Raw genomic sequence first — 24604 nt, forward strand, 5'->3', positions numbered from 1 at the left:
TCCCTGAAGTAATCGTGAATGTTGACGGGCGCAAACGCTCAGCGCTTGTTGATACCGGGTGCACCCAAACCCTGATACGCAAGGGATGTTGCACCGCATCGAAGGAGCGGAAAGTCCCGGTACTAACCATTGGCAGAGGATCGCTGATGTGTAGTGGGGTGAGCGAGGTCTATGTAAGCATTGGCAGTGGCCCCCCGGTGGCTGTGAAGGCGTTGGTGGTCGACGGGGAACTACTGGGGTACGACCTTCTTCTTGGAATAGATTCCATTACACGGCTGGGCGGAATCACCATAAAAGTCGCCAGTGATGTAAGGTTCTCCCAACTTAAGACACCGGTCTGTGCAGCCATCACTCTTGATGAACCCGACTTCCGCGCAAAATACGACAGGGGCACGAACGCCTGGACCGTGTCCTGGAAGTGATCGGGTGACCAGCCACCAGTGTCCCTGCGGAATTGGCTGGCGGAGCATCCCCCTCCCACACATCTTAGGGGGCAGTACTAGGCAGAGCTCCAGGTTTGGAAGGACAATGGCTGGCTGGCTGGTCCCGTACCCGGAAAACGAACTTCGGCCTGCAAAGGGGTTGATTCCCCTGATGGCTATCAGGCAGGAGAACAAACAAAAAGTCTGAACCGTCATGGACTACCAGGAACTCAACGAGTACGTTGACCCGCACATGGCGGGTGCAGACGTCTGTGCACACTAACAGAGAGTGGCGGCAACAAGGGGCGGACGAAGCAATATTGGATTTGCGAAGAGCTTACTCGCAGATACGCGTTGAAAAATCGCTGTGGCCGTACCAGACAGTCAAGATTAAAGGGACACGTTATTGCTTGACGAGGCTAGGGTTCGGCCTGCATGTGGCCCCAAACATCATGACGGCAATCATGCAGGCGATCTGCCATCAGGACGAAGCCATGCAACAAGCGACATCGTCATATATCGATGACATCTACGTGAACGAGAGCCTCATGCCTGCACAGAAGGTTAAAGAACACTTTGAAAGCTTCAGGCTAACGTGCAAGGAGCTGGAGCGACTGCGAGATGGAACGAAAGTGCTTGGCCTGTGCGTGAGCGGCAGCGCAGATAGACTCCGCTGGGGAAGAGATGGTGACATCCCGGAAGTCCCAACTAGCGTCACGCGTCGGTGCGTCTTCTCTATCTGTGGGAAACTGGTGAGCCACTTCCCCGTGTGTGGGTGGCTCCGGGTGGTGGTGGCGGCCGTAAAGCGACGAGCGACTTCCATGTCAACTGGGTGGAACGATGAGCTGCGTGACCCCGCCCTGCAGAAAATGCTAGAGATCACTTTTGCCAGAGTCTCCGAGGATGATCCGGTGCGAGGGAAATGGTGCGTCGACGGGAGCAAGTATACAGTTTGGGTGGACGCCAGCTCGCTCGCCCTCGGTGTTGCTCTGGCGGTCAACAGATCTATCGTGGAAGATGCCTGCTGGCTTCGGCCAGAAAATGACGCCAGGCACATCAACTTGGCTGAACTCGATGCCACAGTGAAGGGGGTCAACCTGGCGCTACAGTGGCAGGCCAGAGTCCTGCACATCGTTACAGTGTGGAAAGGCATGATTGGCGATGAAGGCATCAGGCGAAATGCTCATACGGAGGTGGCTTCTACCCTAACCGAAACCATCGAGGAATACAACCTGGTCGTGGATGTGACGCTAGTACAGTCCTGTCAGAATCGCGCGGATTGGCTTACCAGAGTGCCGTGCCATTGGCTGGACCTGCCGAAAGAAATGTAAGAACCAGCACCTGTGAACTGCGCCGCGGTGGGGGCGTCGATTCAAACCAGACCATGTTGCTGACGTCCATTGCCAGAGTGGGCACCCCGATGTAAACCAAACTCTCTACTTCACTAGACTGGTCGACCCCTGTGTGTCAAGGAAGGAGGTAGAATCAGTGGTGAGGAGTTGTGAAACCTGCAAGTCGATCGATCTGGCGCCTGCCCGGTGGAAGAAGGGAAAACTGAGCATAAAGAACAATTGGGACAGGCTCGGGGTGGACGTGACCCACCACAAAGCGGGGATTTTTTGACGATAATTGACTGTGGACCGTCTAGGTCTGCGTTGTGGCGATCACTTCGCCGACAGGACATGGCCGCCATTGTCCGGGAACTGGAAAGTGTCTTCCTTGAGCGTGGCCCTCCTTCCGAAATACTGACCGACAACAGCACCACTTTTGCTAGCAGGCAGTTCAAGCAGTTCACAGACGGCTGGGGTGTACGACTACGATTTCGGTGCGCCCATGTGCCTAGCGGGAACGGGATCGTGGAACGGAACCACCGGGCCATCAAGATCATTGCAGCTAGGAAGGGGTGTACAGTGCCTGAAGCACTATATTGGTACAACGTCACCCCTAAGGACGATGTCTCGCCCTCTACCACGCTGGCTGAGGCGCTGCACCAGTACCATGTCAGGGTAAAAGGATTAGACGCCAGCCCTCTACCAGAGCCAGAGGCAACACGAGATAGTATCAAAGTGGGAGACGTCGTCTGGGTTAAGATCCCCTGCGGCAAATGCACCACGCGCTATGGAACCGCAAGCCGTGTGGATTGATGGGGTGCCCCGACACATCAGGGACCTGTGATCGGCATCACAGGCGCAGTTGCCGCTCGGTGACGAAAGTGAAACGAGTTCCACGACCAGTGAACCATCATTCTGGTATACGCCGGCTTCATCGAACGACAACAGCACTGAAATTAGCAGCCTCCGGTTCACTGATCCCCAGACCGTGGACGTAGCTCAACTGAAGACGAGGCTCCATGTCTGCCCCTCCATAGAAGCACCCGAAGAAGGAGGTCGCCGCCTCCCTGCCCCCTCTGTGATAATGATATCAGGGGGGAGTGTGGCAAAAGCTGTGAAAATGAGGGCTTACTATTCAAACGACCTAGGTGTGCGTGTGTGCTTTGTCATCGCTGCGAAGCTAGGATAAGAAAAGAATTCCAAGATGGCGCCGACAGTGTTTTGTAATGGTATGATCTTGGAAACTCTCGCAAAATCTTGTGCATGTATGCAAATCAGTTGGTCTTCGACAACTATAAATTCAGGTCGTTTTGGAAAGCAAGGCGGGAGGAAAGAATGGCCGGTTGGTAATTGTGTACGCTGGATCGTGTTGGTGGGGGTGTCACCGTGTCTGTGTGTGTACTGATTGAACCACTTTCCTGTCACTTGCACATTGGACTTTGAATTCGTTTACATTGGACTTTGAATTTGTTTAGATCGGACTTCAACTTCACCTTTATTCATCACTTTTTTCTTACATCCATCATTATCACCTTCCACACATGTCTTTCTTAGCCTTCCCCTATTGAGTCTGCTACCTGAATTGTTCTACATCTACTAACAACAGACTTTTACTTATTCTTTCAATATGGCCATACCATCGAAGGTTCCTGATTTGCACACATCTTACTATAGTGCTCAGGTTTCATCTTCCTGTGAGATCATTTACTATGGGGCGGTTGGTCTGGTTCCATCCAGAGAATTTACCACATCCCCAACAAATGCTGATTGGATGCGACGGTCCATGTCAGTAGCAGATATGAGCGTGAGCCAATCACGGTTCCAGCAGCAAACTCCATAAAGGCGCGGCTCCAGGATTATCTCAGTATCTTGTTTTATTGTTCTGAACCAGATTTTCAGCTGATCTCCATGTTGTTCTTTTTAAACCCTCGGGGGGGGGGGGAGCTCAATGATTTTGTTGAATGAAACGATGTGGACACCGACAAAGCATGTGGTGGAACCAGCAAAGACATCTCAAGAAGAGATCTTGTTGCAGAGAAGATATGTTGCAGCAAGATGTTTTCCTTCTTCAAGCACTCAATTTTTTTTTTTTTCTTTTTTTTACATAGGCATCACCACATTATCAAGGCCAAGAGGCAACTCAAGGATAAGGGTTAAAGAGTCTACAGTAGAAATTGGACAATATAGTAATCATTAGTAATGAAAATTTGGTAAATTTGATAACTTATATGGAACGGCTCATCAAGAACTTATTTACGTTAGACTTGAAGACAACCATATTGTAGTCAGCCGGAAAGCAGGAAAACGGAAGACAATTGTAAACAAAATCGGAAAAACTAATGCCAAGAATAGATTCCTGATTTATTTTTACTTGACTAATTTCATTAGAGGATGCCTGTTTGAACTGCATGCAAATTTCTTCTTATCTGTGAATCTTCCATTGTATAAGGATTTGATTAGAGAATCAAGCATGATTTATGAGGAGTTGTCGAATGTTGCTGTCAATTTTGTGTAAGTTAAAATAAGAAAGGTGCATGCAACATTTCAAGAAAATTCAATTTTGGTTTGAAAGCAGACGAGAGAAAGTTCATTAAAACTTTACAAACATGTTTTATAGATGCAACAGACAATAAATGCTGATAGCTTTGAATGAAATATGAAAAGAAATGGATATGTGTTAATATAAAAATACATAAACTCAGATGTATGTTAAACATACAATAAAATACACACACATGAATATTGAGAGATAGAAATATATACACATACTTATACATATATATACAAGCAAATTAAATAAACTAAGTGTTGATATTCTATAAAACAGACACGTATATTGATATAATATATACACATATATGTATATACACAAGCAAATACACACACACACATGTATACAAGCAAATATACACACATATTCACGTTAAAAACCCTTTTTCTATTTATTTAAAAAGAAAATACAACTTTGTTATATATGGATCGTAGAATTGCATTTACTAGCGAAAGATCTAGCTGATTTACATATCATATATATTGTTTTAAATTAATATTTCGGTACTATACGCCATCTTCAGAATTTTATACATTCTTTTTCTTTTTTTTCCTCGTCATGATGTTAAATTGTAAGAAACAAAAAAAAAAACAGCAAAAAGTCAGCATGTTGTTGTCTGTAGTGTTATTTTGAAATACTGGAAGAATGTGTTTGGCGCGCATGATACAAAACGGCTGTGTTTACCGTGATAGAAACCTTGATTGAATTTTAAAATAAATTACGTTTGAAAGCAAAATTACAATGCAATATTATTAAAATAAACACATATTTACTTGTTTAAAATTAATATTTCGGTACTAATTGGAACCATGCCTAAGAAAGATCCAGATGTTGGTTTTCGTTTTTGCGTTTGGACTTCTGCTTATAAGTACAGTTTGGGAAACAGGCAGCAGGAAGAGAATTCCAAAGTCTAGCTGTTCTAGGGCAGAAGCTATTTGAGTAGAAAACTTTCTGAAAACTGATTAAAAATTTAAAACCAAAAATAAACTAAGATGAATGTACAAAATGTACAACGACTTTTCAATTTAAACCCATTTTGACCACTTAAAAATCATTTTAATCGGCTAAAGTGCCATAAAAGAATAGTCCATAAAAAATCCAATCATTTGAGGCCCTAGCGCCACTCGGCGATTTTTAGTTTTGGAAGAGATAGAGTTTGAAAATATGGAGAGAGACAGACACAACACAGCCTTCTATATATATATATATATATATATATATATATATATATACATACATACACATACACACACACACACACATAAAGTAATGAGGTTTTAACAGAACACTCACACTAGTCTTTTATATAAGAAGCATTTTTTTCACTCCAAATACGTATCAGTAAAAACTGAACGCAAAAGTTTATCATGCTTTTGAGTTTCGTAATTATCACTTTCCAGAACTCCATGCCAAATTCTATTGAGAATTCCAGTGCCAAACAGTACCCGACTTCTTTTACTGATATTCTAACTAAATTGTTTCGATCGAGGGGAAAATGGAGGCACTCATACACTGATGATTACGCTTGGTGCCAGAAACTTAAAGATTTGACAAATTGCCAAAAACAAAGAATTGAGGAGGAGGAGGAGGAGGAAGGGGAGAAGAGGAAAATCGATGGTGAAAGCTCAACCGGTGATAGACCGTATTGGTCTATTACCTAAAGTCACTTGTAATTAATGCCGGCAATGTAAGACGCCAGCTGTATCACCATTCTTCGGGTATTCAATACTAATTACTTCCATTCCTCGTTTTCAGTCCAGGGCATATTCAGCAATGAAAGCAGAGATGGCAGTAATTTAGTCGACAGACCCTGTTGTCTATACCTGGGTAAAGAACGTTATTATTTAACTTATAACAGGTTTTACCAAGAAACACTAAGGATACTGTTAGCATTTACTAAGTTAGCATTCATACATATCAAAATTCAAACGTTATTTATAACTGACATCCTCCGTTTTAAAAGTATAGTAGCCATCATGCGGATCAAGGAGGAAAAATAAGAGTTAGGGTTATGCCAATGTCTCTAGAGACAATGGATACCCCCTGTACGGGTAGCTGTGTGAGTAATTCTGAGATAAGAATTGTGCAATTTCCAACCACACCCCTCGTGAATTGGCATTGCTTGAGTCCAGTGTCAGTCAGCACTAACCCTATTCAGATTTAACTGGTTTCCTTCAGAGGAGGAAGTTTCATGGGAGTTTGAAATTCACAAGCGGTCTCCAGTCGCATATATATCCCCGTTAGGGGAGATAACAATGTCAGGTTTTTGCAACTCTTGCAGGGAGGTGTCAACATCCTCCTGCATATTGCGCCTGGAATTTCCAAATTGGTCACCCATTTTAGTAATAACCAGGCTCAACATTGCTTAACTTTAATGATCTGACATGAACCGGCGTATCAACGTGATTATGCCAAATATGCTTGAGTCAAGTGGCAAGGAGAAGTGCTAACTGACTGGAAACAATGCTGAGAAAAATGGGAAGCACATTTAGCATCTTAAATTCCTAAATGGTCACCCATTTTAGTATTGACCAGACTCAATGTTGCTTAACTTTGGTAATCTAATGGGAACCAGTGTGTCAATGTGATTATGGCGTATATATAAAAAGGTTGTGCCATGTATTGTCAATCAGAGATTAATTCCAGAGCGTTTTGTTTACAACACAGACAGAGTACAAAATAGACTTTGTCTTAGTGGGGCACACCATTTTCTCTTCCCTGCAACCTCTCTCCCACAGAAAAGACGTTGCGAGCCTGTCTTTGTTTTATCGTTATTTCCATGGCAAGTGCACCTCAGAGCTCCAATTTTTGGTCCCCCCTCACCAATCTTTCACGAAAAACACCCGTCTAGCTGAAACCACTGTCAGTAATTTTCCCCACTCTTTATCTGTGCCTAAACCAAAATGTAGATTCCATGAACAAAGCTTCTTCCTTAGAAGTGCACGCCTGTGGAACTCTCTTCCGTTTGCCTGTTTCCTACCTGACTACAACTTGGATGTCTTCAAGTTCAACATAAATTCCTGCTGAATCGCTCCCTTAAGTAAGACACTTTATCAAATCTCCAATACTAATGATTACTACGATACTATCCCATTGATTACTGTACATGCAATAACCCCTATCCCCGAGTGGCTTTCGGGCCTTGATAAGTGGTGACCTCCATGTAAAAAAAAAAGAAGAATATTATATACCTAACTAGACTTTTTAGGCTGTTAAAAACGAGCAAAAGTTATAACATGTTGATCTAGAATGAGTGCTTTATATAAAATTGATGATTGAACGCAGTCCAATTTGGACTAATTTTTTTTTAATTAAATGCTAATTTATATCAATCCCTAATTGTGCACTGCACGGATACCATAATACTTACTTCGCAGCACCTTATCATAACAAAGGTCCATACAAAATTTCAGTAAGATCATCAAGCAGTTTCCAAGAAAAAGTGAAACAGACAGACAGGCAGACAAAAAGAAATATAGTTTGTTATTAATAGGTATTCTCTGAAATACATCATAAGAAGTTTAAAGTAAATAAATTTTATATTCCTGTTATTTATTTTTTTGAACAAAAATTTTCTTAAAGTGTTATTGATTAGACACATCGATAATTTTATACATTTCTACACTGGTTGCGCAGTTTGTTGAACTAGCGGGGGCGCTCGGTTTTGCCCAGTCATAAAACATGCTTAAATATGATATTTTAATTTGTTCAGATTTCGTATATATTATTATAGAATCATGATTTCCAAAGCAAGAATAAGTATTTGGGTGCCATCAGCTAGAATTGAAACCCGAAGAAAAACTGTAGCATTCAAAGTTGGTGACGTTACCACTGTACCAACGTGACACGCATATGAACTGATTAAAAATAAATTAAGATGAATGTATAAAATGTATATCGATTTTTTCTTCAATTTTGACCCCTTTTTGACCCCTTAAAAACTATTTTAACTGGGTAAAAACCTATAAAAGAACGGTCCATAAAAAATCCAATCATTTGAGGCTCCTAGCGATGCTCTGCAACTTTTAGTTTCGGAAGAGATAGAGTTTGAGGATATTGAGACACACAGACATAGTGAGTTTAATAAATTAGATAATAAAAAATAAATTGAAATAATAACTTATTATTTACCTTTATATTCAACTCCATCTTTTCGGTTCCTTGTATTTACCCCCATCTTATCTTTTTGGTTCAGATTTACCAATTCTTCTGTTTTCTCTTCCGTCTTTTCCTTCTTTACCTTCAGCTTATCTTTCTTTTTAATTTCTCTATTTACCTCAATCTTTTTTACTTCTGTATTTGCACACATCTCCTTCTTTACCCCCAGCTTATCTTTCTTTCTCAAAGACAATTCCATGATAATTCCAAGAATTCCTAAGCCACTACAATTCAAAAACAATTCTAAAATCGGTCTAATTCCTAGATCGTGCTAACACAATTAAAGACTAGTTCAATGCAATTCAAAGACGATTCCATCATAATTCCAAGACTGTTTTAATAAACTTCCAATAAACGTCCAAAATGCATCCAAGACAGTTTCGATATAATTCCAAAACTATATGAATACAATTCTAGAGAGAATCCTTAGACAATACCAATGGCCGTTTCAAGATAATTTCAAAAATAGTTGCAAGACCGTTCTAATACAATTCCAATACAATTCCATGGTATTTCAAAGATAATTCTAAATATTCAAGACAATGCCAAAGACAATTTAAAGACCATTTCAATATAATTCCTAGACAATTTCAAAACATTCCAAAACCGATTCAAATGAATTCTTCATTTCAATTCTAAAGAAATTTATATGATAATTTCAAGACAATCGGATATTTTTTCAACTTCATTGCCAAATACATCATTCGTAAATAGTATTTTCATTGCTAATAATAATTTTAATAAGAAGGGTAACACATATTTAAAATTGAAGAATACCATAACTGGCCATCTTAAAACTAAAATTTTATTTCTTTTTCTAAATAAGTTTGAAAATGGGCAAACAAATTAAAATTAAAAACTAAAATGATATTACTGCATCCCTGGCACTACCACTACTTTAGAATAGAAATAAATCGTTTTAATTCTTTTATTTATTTATTTTTTTTTTTAATGGTTGGTTGGTTGGTTGGTTGTGTTTGTCTTATGCTATATCAACCCTTTTCAGGTTATTTAATGCCGAATCCAAGGATTGAAGAAAAAATTTTTAATATAATAAATTTGTTGTTTTCAAGTCGGTTTCTATTTAACCCATAGTTGAAACCCTAACAGGTACTACCACTCCGGATCAGAGTGGACCTGTGAGCAATTGCAATTAAAGGGTGACTCCACACTCCCCAAAGCCCGCAAGCTGCGGCCTCACCACTGGATGTAGTTTAAGTTCATATCCAGGACCTTTGTAAATGGTAATTGTGGACAGAATGCATTTTAGACAGGAATTAGAAATATATAACTGGGTCGACCATGCACCGATTTGTCCAAATAAAAAGGAAACGAGGAAAAAATGACTTTAAATTGAGAGAGTAGTCGTTGTGATATAGATGATCTGATAAAAGTGTTAAATAAGTAATCAACTTAAAATAAACTCCTCTTTTCTGTTTTTTCTGTTCCCTTTTAACTTTGCAGTTCACAGGACGATCAAGTTTTAGCCGATTAAATAAATCATTCATTTTCATTAAAATATGATAAATTAGACTTAATTAATAGTATAGGATGGCTTGGATTTCAGTTAACAATAATACTCGATCAGCCCGAATAAAGTATAATTTTTAGTTGAATTGATTGAACAACTGATTCTATAGTATTTTATTTATTTATTTTTTTCTTAAGAGCAGGGTTCCCAACCTTTTGGCACTCATGACCCCTTACCTAAAGGCTTAAAACCTATGCGATCCCCTATTTAGGGCTTACTATAAGCAGCTTAATTTTCTTTTTATTTTCTGTGCAGAACAGCAATCAGCAATCGAAATGTGATTAACGTGTCCACAGCGAACACACACACACTTGCTACTCACTAATACACACATAAATAGTTTCAGACACACATATTTACACAGGCAAACATACATACACCCATATCACCTAATGTTGTTGAACTAACGTAGCAGCACACGTATTGTTTTGGAATTAAGTAAAAAAAAAAATATATAGGAGTTTTCAAAATATAATGGATGAAATAAAATTAATGCTATCACAAGCTACTTTTAACAAAGTTACATGCTCCCCTGGAAAGGTGTCATGATCCCCCTAAGAGCCACAACCCACTCGTTGGGAACTCATGCTTTATAGTCCGTGTTGCTATTACCAAGTATACAAATGTGATTTAGTATCCGACAAAGTTAGATTTTTAATTTTGAAAATGTAATATCAAGTCAGATCAGCTCTGATATCCTAAATATACCAAAGCTTGATGAATTCTTAATCAGTCGGCTATGTTAGTTTGACCATGTTGAAATGGAGTGATTCTTTGATAAGAAAATGCAGAGAGCTTGAAGTAGAAGGTCAGATTATAGAAAACAATCAATTAGGCAGAATCTATCCTCAAAACCACTAAGTTTGGAGACGGATTGCAGGCTGCCAGAAAAGCGTTCTTTAGGTTATTTAATGCCGAATTCCGTCATTTTGGTAAAAGATATTTTGGCTTCTAGTTCTTCCTATTTTCAAATCTATATTCATGCTGTTTGTTTTATTTTATTTTGCAACACGTCAATTCTTTTGGGGTTATTTTACGCCAAATCTTGACATTTGGTGAAAGTGTTTTATGCTTCAAATTCTTTATATCTTAAAATATTTATTCATGGTATTTCTTATAGAAAAAAATTATTTGGTGGGTGGTTGCATCACGTGGTTGAGTTTTGCAAAGTGAAACGAATCAAAAGCAATAACATTTTTATTTTTAACAAAGGTGTCACCATTTATCAAGGTCCGGAAGCCACTCAAGGATGAGAGTTAAGGAGTGTATGGTAGTCAATCGGACAATATCATAGTAATCGTTAGTAGTGGAAATTTGGTAAATTGGATTAACTTAAGGAAACAGCTCATCAAGAACTTGTTTATGTTGGATTTGAAGACGACCTTATTGTAGTCAGCTGGAAAGCAGGCAAACGAAACAGAGTTCCACAGGTGTGAAATTCTAAGAAAGAAGCTTTGTTCATGGAATCTATGTTTAGGTTTAGGCACAGATAAAGAGTGGGGGAAAATATTTATAGGGGCTTCAGCTAGACTGGTGTTTTTTGTGAAAGTCTGGCAAAGGCGCATCATAGATTGGAGCTCAGACGAGCACTTGCCATGAAAATGATAGAGACAGGCTCGCAACGTCTCTTCTGTGGGAAAGAAGCTGCAGAGTAGAGAAAAGGGCATCCCCTACTAGGCTACAAAGTCTATTTTGAACTTTGTTAAGGCAGAATAAGGTGCCTTTAGCAGCTCCTGCCCAAATGTAGTAACACTACTCCATTCTAGGACATACTTGGCTCTTATACAGATAGAGAATTGCATCGGTTATGAGAAATCTACTGGAGTAGTAGAATGATCCAATCATTTTTCCAGCAACGGATTTAGTATATGTGTTTAATTTCAGATCAGGAGTAAAGGTCATACCTAGAAGCTTGTCAGAATATGCAGCCTCCCCAAGAAGAAAACCATTCATTTCAATTGATGCCAGATGGGATCAGAGCATTGATGATGGAAAGATAGAAGCTTGGCTTTAGATGTATTAAAATGAACCACTCACCTCTTTCCCCAGGGCAACACGTGCTCAAGATCAAAGGAGAAAGAATCAGAGAGAACTTGGTCATTTACAGCCTTTGATGTGTTACCATAGATGGTAGTGTCATACGCATAACTGTCTACGAATAATCTTAGGATGTGATTTGGAAGATCATTAATGTAGATCAGGAAGACAGTTGGGCCAAGGATGAACCACTGAGGAACTCCAGCAATAATACTGTGAGCTTCCGATTTCTGCCCATCAACCATTACCCTTATAAACTTATCAGAGAGAAATGGTTTATAAATTGAAAAAACATTTCAAGCTATACTGTAGCTGGGGATTTTATGGAGTAGACCTTTATGCCATACCCTATCAAAGGCTTTAGATATTTCAAAAGCAATTGCCGTAGAAAGGAAACCTTCATCGAAAGATTCATAATCCTCGAAGTTTGGTGAATTTAGAAGACAATATTGTATTGCATTGTGTCTAAAATGTGGGTGATATGTTGAAAAAACAAAATGACACTGCTCAGATTTCTCTAACCTTTCACATAAGACAGTGATGGAAATTTTATTCATCTACTTATTAATTAGCACTTGTTCAAAAAAAGACAAATGAACGAGACTTCGTTTTCAACCAACTCAGATATAAAAAAAAGTTTCATCAAAGAGGAAATTTCAAAAGGGAAAATTTCTTTCCAAATATTAAAAAATCGTTTAACTTATTGACCTTCGTATAATTTCTTTACATAATTTTTCAACAACAAAACGATGTGTGCATCGCTTAAAATTTCCTTTGAACAAAGTGTTAATCTCTTATAACAAAGTTACATATCTTATCAGACTTTACATACATTTGAACAAGCGAAAATGTTTTGACATAATTTCTTTATTCAAATTACTGATATTCTTGTTCCAGAAAGATAAAAAAAAAATGCAGTGTTGAAAATAAATCAATACTTATCTTTTTACAACAACAATAACACACACACAGTAGCACCAAAAAGTCCGCATTTTCCACTTTTTCAAAAACTGCAAATTTAAGCAAAATTGAATGTAACTGTTTAAACAACCTAACCTCATTTGATTCGCTTTTTTTTCCTCTATAATTTTACCTGTTCATATTCGACTTTTGAGTGAAGTATCCTAGCGTTCACGTCAATTGAAAAAATTAAATTCAAATCAAAAAAGCAAAAAGAAACTCCGCAGCAAAAAATAGGCTTAAAACCAGCTTAAAATATCCACCTTTTAGACAACAAAGAATCTCAATGTAACATTTAGTTCACGTGCCTCAACTTTCTCTTAGTAGTCATCAGGAGCTCATTAATCGCCACCTTTCTGGTTTATCCAATTGAAAAATCGGCCACAGATTGAATTGTGATGGGAAAACAGTACAAATGACTGTGAAAAAGCACCAAAACACTGGCAGTATTTGTGATGCCCCTAAATCTGGTTGTCTTAGAGTTACTTCTTACAAGGAAAACAATGGTATCAAAATCCGCAGCCACATAAACAGATTTGAAATGGCTCCCCAAATCCAACAACAGTATAATCTTGTTAAAAGGAACAGATTGAAGGAATTTAATTTGCGAGGCTGTGTTGCAAGCCAATGATTTTTGTTAAGAACAAAAAGTGCCATCTAGATTTCATCAGATGCAATGAAGATAATGATTCTTCATATTGGTTGAAAGTGATTTTTAGCAAAAAAGGCAAGTACAATAGGATAGGCAGTGATGGTAGGCAGTATGTCCGTTGAAAGAAAGATGAAGAATTTACTTGGAGGTGTAAAGTTTCAACGCTTCAAACTGATGGCAGTTCAGTTTTGATGTGCGGTGTTATAATGCCAATGGTCCAGGGTCTATAGTTTGATTGCAAGGTTGAATTAATTCGACCAAGTACATTAATATGTTGACTTAGCATTTTCTATCCTACTTTGGCCGGAATTTGGATTATAATCCCATCTTCATGCAAAATAATGCTCTCATTCACACAGCTGGCAATCTCAAGAGGTTCCTTGAAAAGCATGATATGCCATGTTTGGATTGGCCTGCACAATCTCCAGATCTCAATCTTATCAAAAACGTATGGCATTACATCAAGCAACAGCTATGCAATGATAAAATTTCAAATCTAGAAGAACTTCGGACAAAAATTAGAGAAAAGTAGGATGCCCTTTCACCAGAGTATTGCCGCAGACTAATTCAAAGAATGCCCAAAAGATCGCAGGCTGTGAAATTACAGAAGGGCTAAGTTAATAAATATAAACTAATTCATTGTGTTCCTGTTGTATTTGTGTTTTTGTCTTCACGATTTGAGGTTAATTTTTTAAATTGACGTGAATTTAATTAAAAGTCAAATATGAACAGGTAAAATTATAGAAGAATAAAAGGCAAATGAGATATAGGTTACATTCAATTTATCTTTAAATTGCGATTTAAAAAAAAATGACAATGCAGGCTTCCTTTTTGGCGTCACTGTATATCTATATAATTAAAAAAAAAACTCTGTAGACCGCCCACCCTTGCTTGAATCTTGTCCACGAAAGATATGGTAATATATGCACACACACATATATATATATATATATATATATATATATATATACACAGGGCGTCCAAGAAGTCGCGCACCATATATGTTCATATATATATGTGTGTGTGTGTTTTAGTTTCAGATTTTATTGGATATAGGCGAGAAAGTAACAATACAAGAAAGAGTTAAATTGGTTTTTATGTTTGGAAGCGATGAAGAATCCAACCGCACTCATCCCGAGCGAGAAAGACTATTGAGCCAAACCACTGTCTGCCATCTGATCAAACGTTTTCAATAAACTGGCTCAGTTGCTGACCGTGAGAGATGTGGTTGACGAAAGAGTGCAACTGATGAAGAAACATCAACCATTGTTTTGGTGAATGTTGGTAGAAGCCATGTGAAATCAGTAAAGAAAATAAGCCAGGAGCTTATGATTAGCAAATCATAAGTACATTGTATTCTTAAGGCACATAAATTTCATAAATAAAGAGAATTGATGAATGTATCAATGCAGAGGGTGAACAATTTGAGCATCTATTATGATTATGATGAATAAAATTGATATTCATATGCATTTTTATAAAAATCTACATGGTGCGCGACTTCTGGGACACCCTGTATATATATATATATATATATATATATATATATTTAATAGTACAGAAGTTCTGAAAAATAAATAAATAAATATTAAAATATATCGAAAAAGTTTTTCATTGTAATCGAGCACTTTGTTGGAATTCTTTCCCCAAAAAATAGTAAACAAATATATATATATATATATGATGAGGCTGTTGAATCGTAAACATGGTCCAACATCTGAAACATATGTAGCCAAACAGATAAAACGGTAATAAAAAATAAAACACATATTTGCTCTGCAATAGTATTGAGCACTCTCTTCAAGTTTTTAGTAATTACCAGTTTTACCAAATATATATATATATATATATATATGGTAATCATTTACTTGAAACTAATTGATTTGCATATACCAATAGTAATGAATTACAAATCTGTCTCATAAATAAAGGTTTTTATAGTGAAAAACATCTTTTTTATATAAATTTTGTAAAGTGTGTCGATTATATGGACCATCTAAGTTGTCCAAAATTGTGTTTTTATAAGTTTTTTAAGGTAAACATTTGATGAGTACGTGACTAAATATGCAGCAATAACAAAATTTTGTAGACTTGTTAGTCACAATACAAAACAAGTGAAGCATGCATAGTCCCCCGTGAGTGCACAGTGAACGAGGCATAAAAAAAAAATTACTAAGTTCAGCATTTGCCCCTCCCCCTCATTTAGCCTCCAAAGTCCCTAGGAGACATCAAATCCTGCTGAAAATGAACAACCGGTGTAGTTTTAGGCCTTAACATATGTAAATTTGAGTTCTGCACCATGCAAAAAAAGTCATGAATATGGCGGGGGGGGGGGGATAGGAAAAAAATAAATAAAAATAAACGGGGGAAAAATTACATAGAGACTAAATTAAGTCCTAGAAGATTTTTTTTTTTTTTTGCTTGCAAAGAGAATGTCTCAATGACTTAAAAGAGTCTCTAAAATTTTTAAATGATAGGGAGAGTGCGACTTACTAAGGATCGTAAACATGTCAGCACTGAAATTCGTTGCACACGCATGGTTATTTATAAGATGGTCGCAAATCGCAGAACCATACGTATTACTCAGAACATCCGAGGGTGAAAAATTTGCATAACGAATCTTTGAAGGCACATGCTGTTTCAAACGAAAATCTAATCTTTACGATGTTCGCCCAACATAGGGCGCACTGCAACTACATTTAAATAAATAAATAATAGAATTATCATGGTGGTGGGGGGGAACATCTTTGCGAATAGACGGCAACATAGGGCTAGTTGAAAAAACGGTATTATTATACAAACACCGTGACAGCGAATTAACCCTAACCCTAACGCTGTCACGGTGTTTGTATAATAATACCGAAAAAACAACACGCGGATTCGATGCAAAATAACACCGTTGCACAGACAAAGAAATTTGCTTAGCAAATCGGTCACTGATGCTACCTAGCCAAGGTCGACGTAGGTACACAGGACATCTATTAGCTATAATTTCTTTGGGTTTATGAAAATTGGAAACTTTCTTTTTGATAGTACTTTCAACAATATCCAAGGGGTAACCATTATTACAAAGGATCTTAGTGATAAATTTGAGTTCATCATCCCCGTTTATTTTAGTTTTTTTAGTTTTTATTTATTTTTTTTTTCCTATACCCCCGCCATATTCATGACTTTTTTGTTTGTTTTAAATCGAATTTTCCTCGATTTAGCTTTGATAAGTGAGGAACGAAACCTGGTTAGCTAACCTTTATTTTCATTTTTTATTTTTTAAATTCATTATGCTTTTTGGTCTGTATTTAGCCGTTATATATGAGAGAGAGAGAGAGGCTTAGTAAAAAGAGATAAAAAATAAAATAAATGCACTGTTCTCTCAGCATGATTATTCTTTTAACTTTGAACAAGTTAGACTTATTAAATTCATTTTGAATAAATCTGTGTGAAAACTTCTTTGAATCAGCACTCATTATAACCTTTAACACAATTAAACAACGAAGCTTCTGCGATTTATCCTTTTTTAATCAGCAAACTCATACTCTCAGAACTTAGATCAAAGTTAGCGATTTTCCACCACAAAAAAATATCGACAAAAAAAATAAATTCATTCCATTTCATAAACACAGCAAACATTTGGAATACTACTGACTTCTTTCATTCAAAAAATTGCCCCCCCCCCCCAAAAAAAAGTAAACATTTTTTTTTACATTAAAATCACACAAAATCTTTATAATTTTAAGGGCTGTGTTGTTTGAAAGAATAAATAACTCAATCCTTGTCATAAATGCATTACATATTTTAAACTCTAACGAGTTATGTTTAAAAAATAAAATAAAAACATCCTTTTCACATTACAAATGCACCAAATTTCAAATACTTTACTTGTATTTTATTTCTTCAAATCAATTATGAGGAAGTCTTGAAATAAAGACAAAACGTTGATGAATATGTAAATAATTTGTTTTGTTTTTGTTTGTTTTTTCATATTTCCATCATGTTTGAATATCATTTTAATAACTTTCATCATCTATCGTTTTATATATAAAAGTGACTAACCAAACTCCTTTTTCAATTGTTGGTCTACAGATTTGAAACTTGATATACAGGGGATTCAGACCTGTGGATTTGGTCTTTAGTCAGTGAAAATAGCTGCTAAGAGGTTAAAATTGGAACAAAAATTTGAACTTGGCATATCGACAAAACGTGCGATTTATTTCAATTGGCACCAGGTGGGGATCAGTAGGGAGGTGTTGCAAGACTGCTGAAAGTAATTCTATGCAATCTCTATTTTCACTGTCCTGTTTAAGATTGCTTTGGAAAACATTATGGACTATTCCCCTTCAGCTTATTACCAGATCAAACGTGTCCACCCTGGGACGGGTACTCGTCTATCGTATGTTTCAGTTCTATAAAGGAATGTTATGGAAGCAATTTTTCAGAATATAGTTATAATGTAATACACTGTGCAGATGCGTGCTTCAGCTATTTCTAATCAAAACACAAAGACGTGCTTTCATGACAGAACCGAATCCTCTAATTTCTACCATTATTGCGATTCTCTCCTTTTTATTTTCACAAGAATTCAAGATGGTGAAATCCCACATCACTGGGTGGTCAATTATTGAAAAAGTCAAGAATCTCCATATTGCATTCAAGCAGCTAATTCTGCCAGGAATTATGCCACATTTCGTGAGCTCAAACAATGGGATCGGCGAGAAACACAATTACCATTTCAACATCGGTTAAGAATTTGCAGAAGAACGAATTATTCCTTCCTTGATTTTTGTCTGTAAATTTAAAAAGGAAATCTTATTTTGTCGTCAACGGTGCCTTTTTCATTTGTTTTCTTTCAACCATTTCTATAATTTCTATTTGTATTTAGTGAACAGAGAATTCCGAAAATATGGCATCAGAAAATCGGCTCAACAATTGAAACCACCCGTATGGAGTATTTAGAATGGGAATCAAATGAAAAATTTTGCAATAATTTTAAATTGTCAATTTTTTTTATTAATGAGGTTTAACGCTTTAAATGCCGCATTTCCTTTTTTCTTTGTACTATATTTGAACAGGTAAGCCATATTAAGAAAGATTGAACAATTTTGATAATGAACAATTTTGATACAAATATTCAAGCAATTCTTATCCTGAAGCCACTTGACATAAGGAACTAAAAAAAAAAAAAATGCTATTACAAGGTCAAAACTTGCCAATGATATGTGCTAGATGGAAAGGTTCTGACCCAGAAAACAGCAATTCTTCTCTTTTTGTCAGAAACATCGCGATAGGAATGTGAGGATTAAAGGACAAAAATGAGGAAAGTGAGAGTTATGTGGCTGTCGAAAGTAACTTCAATATCAACTTTCTACTCTGTTTAATTAAACAGATAAGCTATATTAAGGAAGATTAAACTATTGCTAATAAACACTTTTGAAACATACAGGGTTAAGGATAAAATTGTCACCTTAGAAAAGATGACAAGATTCCATTTCCATTTAATGAAAATCGGTTTTGTTTTTTTTTGTTGCAAACCATCAACTAGTTCAACAGTTGTGTACAAATCCCAAGAGCGATAGGAGCCTTCTATCATGTCTGAAAGTGACACAATACTCAACAGGCAAGATCAGAGATGCGCTGCTAGACAACTGATGCTCTCTACCGATCCAAGTTATGACAACAAGACCATTGCCAGCACCCTCAAAATGCAAATCTGGAGGGTTCAATGCTTGAGGGCACAGCTCAATGAAGTTTCCAACAACGGTTATGATCTTTGGTGTTGTTTCAAGTGAGCGTCACATCATGCCACCTCACATCTTCAAAGTCGGCTTTAAAGTCAACACCAAACAATAGATGTCAGTTCTACTACATCGTCAAGTTACCTGAATTGATTTTTTCAATAAAAGTTTTAAAATAAAGCTGTAGTGTTGTTTTCTTTAGAGCGACATTTTTATAGTTCCACTCTGTATATTCAATCAATTCTTATTATAGTTTACAGCTAAGCCATTTTAAGGAAGAAAATACAACTAGAACTCTTAATAATGAACACTTTTGAAACATATCACATATCGAATCTTTTTCTTTTTCTTTTACATAAGCATCACCACTTATCAAAGCCAAGAGGCTACTCGAAGATAAGGGTTAAACAGTGTACAGTAGAAATTGGACAATATAGTAATCGTTAGTAATGGAAATTCGATAAATTTGTTAACTTATATGGAACGGCTCATCAAAAACTTGTTTATGTTAGACTTGAAGACAACCATATTGTAGTCAGCTGGAAAGCAGGAAAACAATTCCATAGGCGTGCAGTTCTAAGAAAGAAGCTTTGCTCATGGAATCTACATTTAGGTTTAGGCACAGATAAAGAGTGGGGGAAATTACTGATAGTGTTTTCTGCTAGACGAGTGTTTCTTGTGAAAGTTTGGGGAATCTATTTACAAAATAATAAAATTAATTTGTATAATTTAATTTTGAATACATCATCATCATCGTCATATTCAGTTTAACATCTGTTTTATATGCAGGCATGCATAGAACGGTTTTAAGAAACTGACTTCTAAAATGAGCTATCTCTGACCAGGCATTTATTTATCCTTCCGGCCCATTTTTATCACTTTGTTGCATATTTTTCTTGTTAATTGAACATGATACCCTAACTGTTCTTCACTCAAAAGCTTCCCTCCACCCCACAATGGCCATACGATTGAAATCTGCTTTTCTGTGCACATCTCTCTATACTGTCCAGATTCTGTTAAATATCGGTAGGGCAATGCCAAAACATGTGCTTGTCAACAATTATTATGATCATTATTAATATTTGTAAAAATAGAATGTCAGTAAAAATGTTACGATAGTGACATAAATATTTACAGATAAAATTATTTTTAAATGTTTTAATAGTAAGGAATGTTAGTTTTCATAATTAGTACAAACAAAAATGTTAATTTGATGAAAAAGAATGCTAGATCATAAACAAAATGGCTTAAAAATACACATATCAGTTTTTTTTTTTTTTTTTTTTTTCAATTTTCACCCCAAACAAGGCACAGTGCCACTTTGAAGCAGGGGGCTACTATTAGGGAATTAATTAGCAGGGTCATTATGAAGGGAGAAGAGTAGAAAGATGTTTGTTAACATTACACTTGAACTTCTGCATATCATTGCAGTTGGGAAAGCAGAATCCCGGAAGGGAGTTCCAAAGACCCGCAGTTCTGGGGAAGAAACTATTGGAGTAAAAGGCTTTCTTGCACCTAGGGATCTCTACTGTAAAGGGATGAGACTTAGTAGCTTGTCGGGTTTGTCGGGGGTAGTTACGTCGGGGAGGTACAAGTGTTTGCAGTTCGTCAGAGCATTCACCATTAAAGTATTTGTAGAACAGGCAGAGGGATGCAACATCTCGTCGATGGGACAGAGGTTGAAGCCTAGATGACAGTTCAGGACCTATCAGGTTTGCGACTCTTTTTTGAACCCTGTCCAGGAGCGAGAGACAGGCAGCAGATGCACCAGCCCAGATGTGACAACAGTACTCCATACATGGGTGAATGGTTGCCTTATAGAGGTATAGGATACTGGCAGGCGTAAGTAGTTTTCTAGCACGGTAGAGGGAGCCAACCTTCCTTGCAGCAGCCTTGGCAATGCTCTCAATGTATCTATTCCAGTTCATATTCCCTGTAAACGTTAGGCCGAGGAGTTTAAAAGAAGTACTTTCAGGCAATGTGTTCATGGCCATTGCTATTGGTGGTAGAGAAGGTTTCTTGTAGTTATTGAAGGAAACAAGCTTAGTCTTAGCAGCATTGAATGAGACCAACCATTTTTGTCCCCATTCCACTACGGATTGGAGGTCATCCTCTAGTGTTTCTGCCATTTTCTTGGATATGTGTTCATTTGTTTTCCCCTCATATCTGTTATAGAGAGTGGTGTCATCGGCAAATATACCCATCTCCGAAACAATATTATCAGGGAGGTCGTTTATGAATATCAGGAACAATAGAGGTCCAAGGATAGACCCCTGAGGCACTCCCGCATTTATGTCATATTGTTTGGATGTACGTCCGTCGAGGACAACTTTGATTTTTCTATTACTTAAGAAGGATTTAATTACGTTATGAATTCTTCCAGTGATTCCATATGATCTAATTTTCCTTAGAAGACCATCGTGCCATACCCTGTCAAAAGCCTTAGATATATCAAGGGCCACCGCTCTACCCTCCCCTGTTTTATCCAATGAACGGTATATACGTTCAGAAACTACAGTTAAGATATCTGCTGTTGAACGGGCTTGCCTGAATCCATATTGTTTGTCAGTCAAGAGTTTAGCAGCTGTTAGGTGCTGGACTAGGGCTTTATTAACTAAGGACTCAAATATTTTGGCGAAAAGCGGGAGGAGGCTAATGGGGCGATAATTTAGTGGGTCAGTTCTTTCACCAGAATTCTTGAAGACTGGTACCACAGAGGCGGTTTTCCAGCAGTCGGGAAAACAAGATTCGTTAAGGCATTTATTGTAAAGTTTGGACAGAACTGGAGCAACCTCGGCAGAGCATTTTTTTAATAGCACAGCCGGGATGAGATCTGGTCCACATGCTTTAGAGGTGTCTAGGTTTTTTATAATAGCATGTACCTGAGAAGGGGTGATTTTCAAATCGTCAAGTGTGTGGCGTCTGTTCGCAGAGGAAAATCAGGGAGTGAGTGGTGTACCGAGTTCAGTGTGGAGTTTGAGGCAAACCGACTGGCAAGCAGATTAGCCTTGTCAGTTGCCGTGCAAGCAACCTCATGATTCTTTGTTAATGGGGGAATAATTGACTGTCCATTATTAACTACGCTGTTGTAGATTTTCCAAAAATCCCGGGTTCCTAATTTCTGTGCTTCGATGCGCTTTCTGGTGGTTTCAGAGTAATCTGACTTAGCTGTGTCTATCACTCTCTTACAATTATTTCTAGCTTCTATAAACTTCTGTTTATTTGAGCTGGACTTATGTCGGTTGAACCTGCGGAACGCATGCTGCCTTTGACAAATGGCAGCTGCACAAGCAGAAGTAAACCATTGGGGGGAGTGGGGCTTGCTATAGTATTTCCGTGCGGGAACATGTGCTTCAATAGCAGTTTTGAACCATTCAGTTGTCTCATTTGCACACTGTTCCGCTGGCAGAGTAAAGATATTTTGCCATGGGGCATCTCTGATGAGCTCCCTGATGGCTTCCCAATCAGCCTTTTTGTAATACCTCGTTGTTTTGAGTAGTGGGTCTTCAGTTTTAGGGCGAGAATTTAGGCTGATTTCTACCATTATCACAGCGTGATCAGCATTCCCGAGTGGGCTATGGGCATTTGTTGTACAGTCATTGGGAACTGGGAGTTAGTCAAGAGTTGGGAGTCAGAGAGAACAGACGTGGTCAGTAGTCAGAGGAAGAGGGGTAATCCATGGACAATAATGGCTCCGAGTAGGGGAAAATGTTGACAGTAAAATCTAGCACCAGCATTGCAGCTTTCTAATGGGGAGAAACATCCTGAATAAAGCTGCTGTAAATATCACCAAGGTTTCTGTTCGTACAAATCTTCATTTACAGTTTTTCTGAGGATTTGTCAATCCAAGATAAACCAGGTATGCTTCCCATTGGTTAATGTAAAACCCCAGAAACTGTTACTTGTCCCTTAATGTTATAATTGTTATATGTCCTGTTTCACTAGATGATCAATAGGCACTTTCATATCTAGGCGATCAAATATATATACATGTCACTAAATATACATCATATACAACCCCCTTCATGTTATACAGAACCTATACAATTTAATCTACTTCTGAGATCACCAAAATAAGCCTGTCTCAGATTAACCATCCAGCGTACCATTCTTATATCATTTTTTCCAGGCAACACATACTCCCAATCTTCACTAACCAAGTTTCACTTACATCATCACACTTCTTACTCTCACAGTCAGAAGTCCTAATACTGATACACATACCACCGGGTACTAATTTAATAACAGATAATCTTTTATAGTTCAGAATTGAAACAAAAATAAAAAGTACCTTATTTTAGAATAAGTTTCTCTTTCACTGACTGAGGACGGTGAAGTGCAGTATACTACACTTTGCTCCTAGTAAAATTCAGTTTGCTTAAACAAATACTAATTCCAGTCAGTTGTAGCATTATTTTTATTAGTTAATGTTTGTCTTTTCACTCTATTTTTATTCAACATATTTTTTGATAAGCTATATAATTTTAATTAAGTTTTGTTCTTTATAACATTATTTTATCAAACTCTTTTATTTTGTATTTCATATCCGTACTTTTGAATGGAAAGCCATTCTTGTAATAGAAAAATGATTAAGAAAGGGTAAGCAAAAGAATTGTAAAGCAAAGAAAAATATCCAATTGCAAATATTAAATGTAGTTGTCCCAAGCAAAAATTGTCAGCATCAATTCAATGAGTAAAGTTTTGAATTGCAAAAAATTCCAGTTAACAAATTGGTAGTATTAATCCAGTCAGGATCAGCAAAACAGTTCCCTTCATGTTAAGATGTAAAACAATGATTAAAAAATTCAAAGAAATTCAGTATATTCAATTATTATCACCTTGGCTATAAATATAATCATTCAAAACTTTGTAATCATACCTAATATTATGCCAAAACTATTACAACAAATATGTATTATGGTTTTTATTATATAATATTCTATTTTAACATCTTTTAATATGCAACCCATGATTATTCAAATAAATATGTGTGCGATTATGAATCATGAATTTTCCACCTTTTTTTTTTCTGCTGTTCAATGACATAAAAATACATTTTGGTGATCGTCTCATCAGTAGCTGTGGTCTAGATGGACTTCACATTCATCGGAACTGTAACCGTCTAGATTTTTATCTGTGAGGTTATCTTAAAGATAATATTTATCCTTAACTGAAAAGGCCACCACAGTCCAAATCAGGTCACAATTGAGTTACTGACCATTTTACACATCGA

General features: G+C 37.3%; 1 protein-coding gene across 7 annotated transcripts in view; it reads right to left on the minus strand.

The window, feature by feature from the left end:
* Nucleotides 1-24604, minus strand: part of LOC145284444 (RAB11-binding protein RELCH homolog) — a 2006047-nt gene that overhangs the window by 1421706 nt on the left and 559737 nt on the right. The gene's annotated exons all lie outside the window — the stretch shown is intronic.

Source organism: Euprymna scolopes, chromosome 9, assembly GCF_053919585.1.
Source record: "Euprymna scolopes isolate OS-2025 chromosome 9, ASM5391958v1, whole genome shotgun sequence".
Classification (NCBI taxonomy): domain Eukaryota; kingdom Metazoa; phylum Mollusca; class Cephalopoda; order Sepiida; family Sepiolidae; genus Euprymna; species Euprymna scolopes.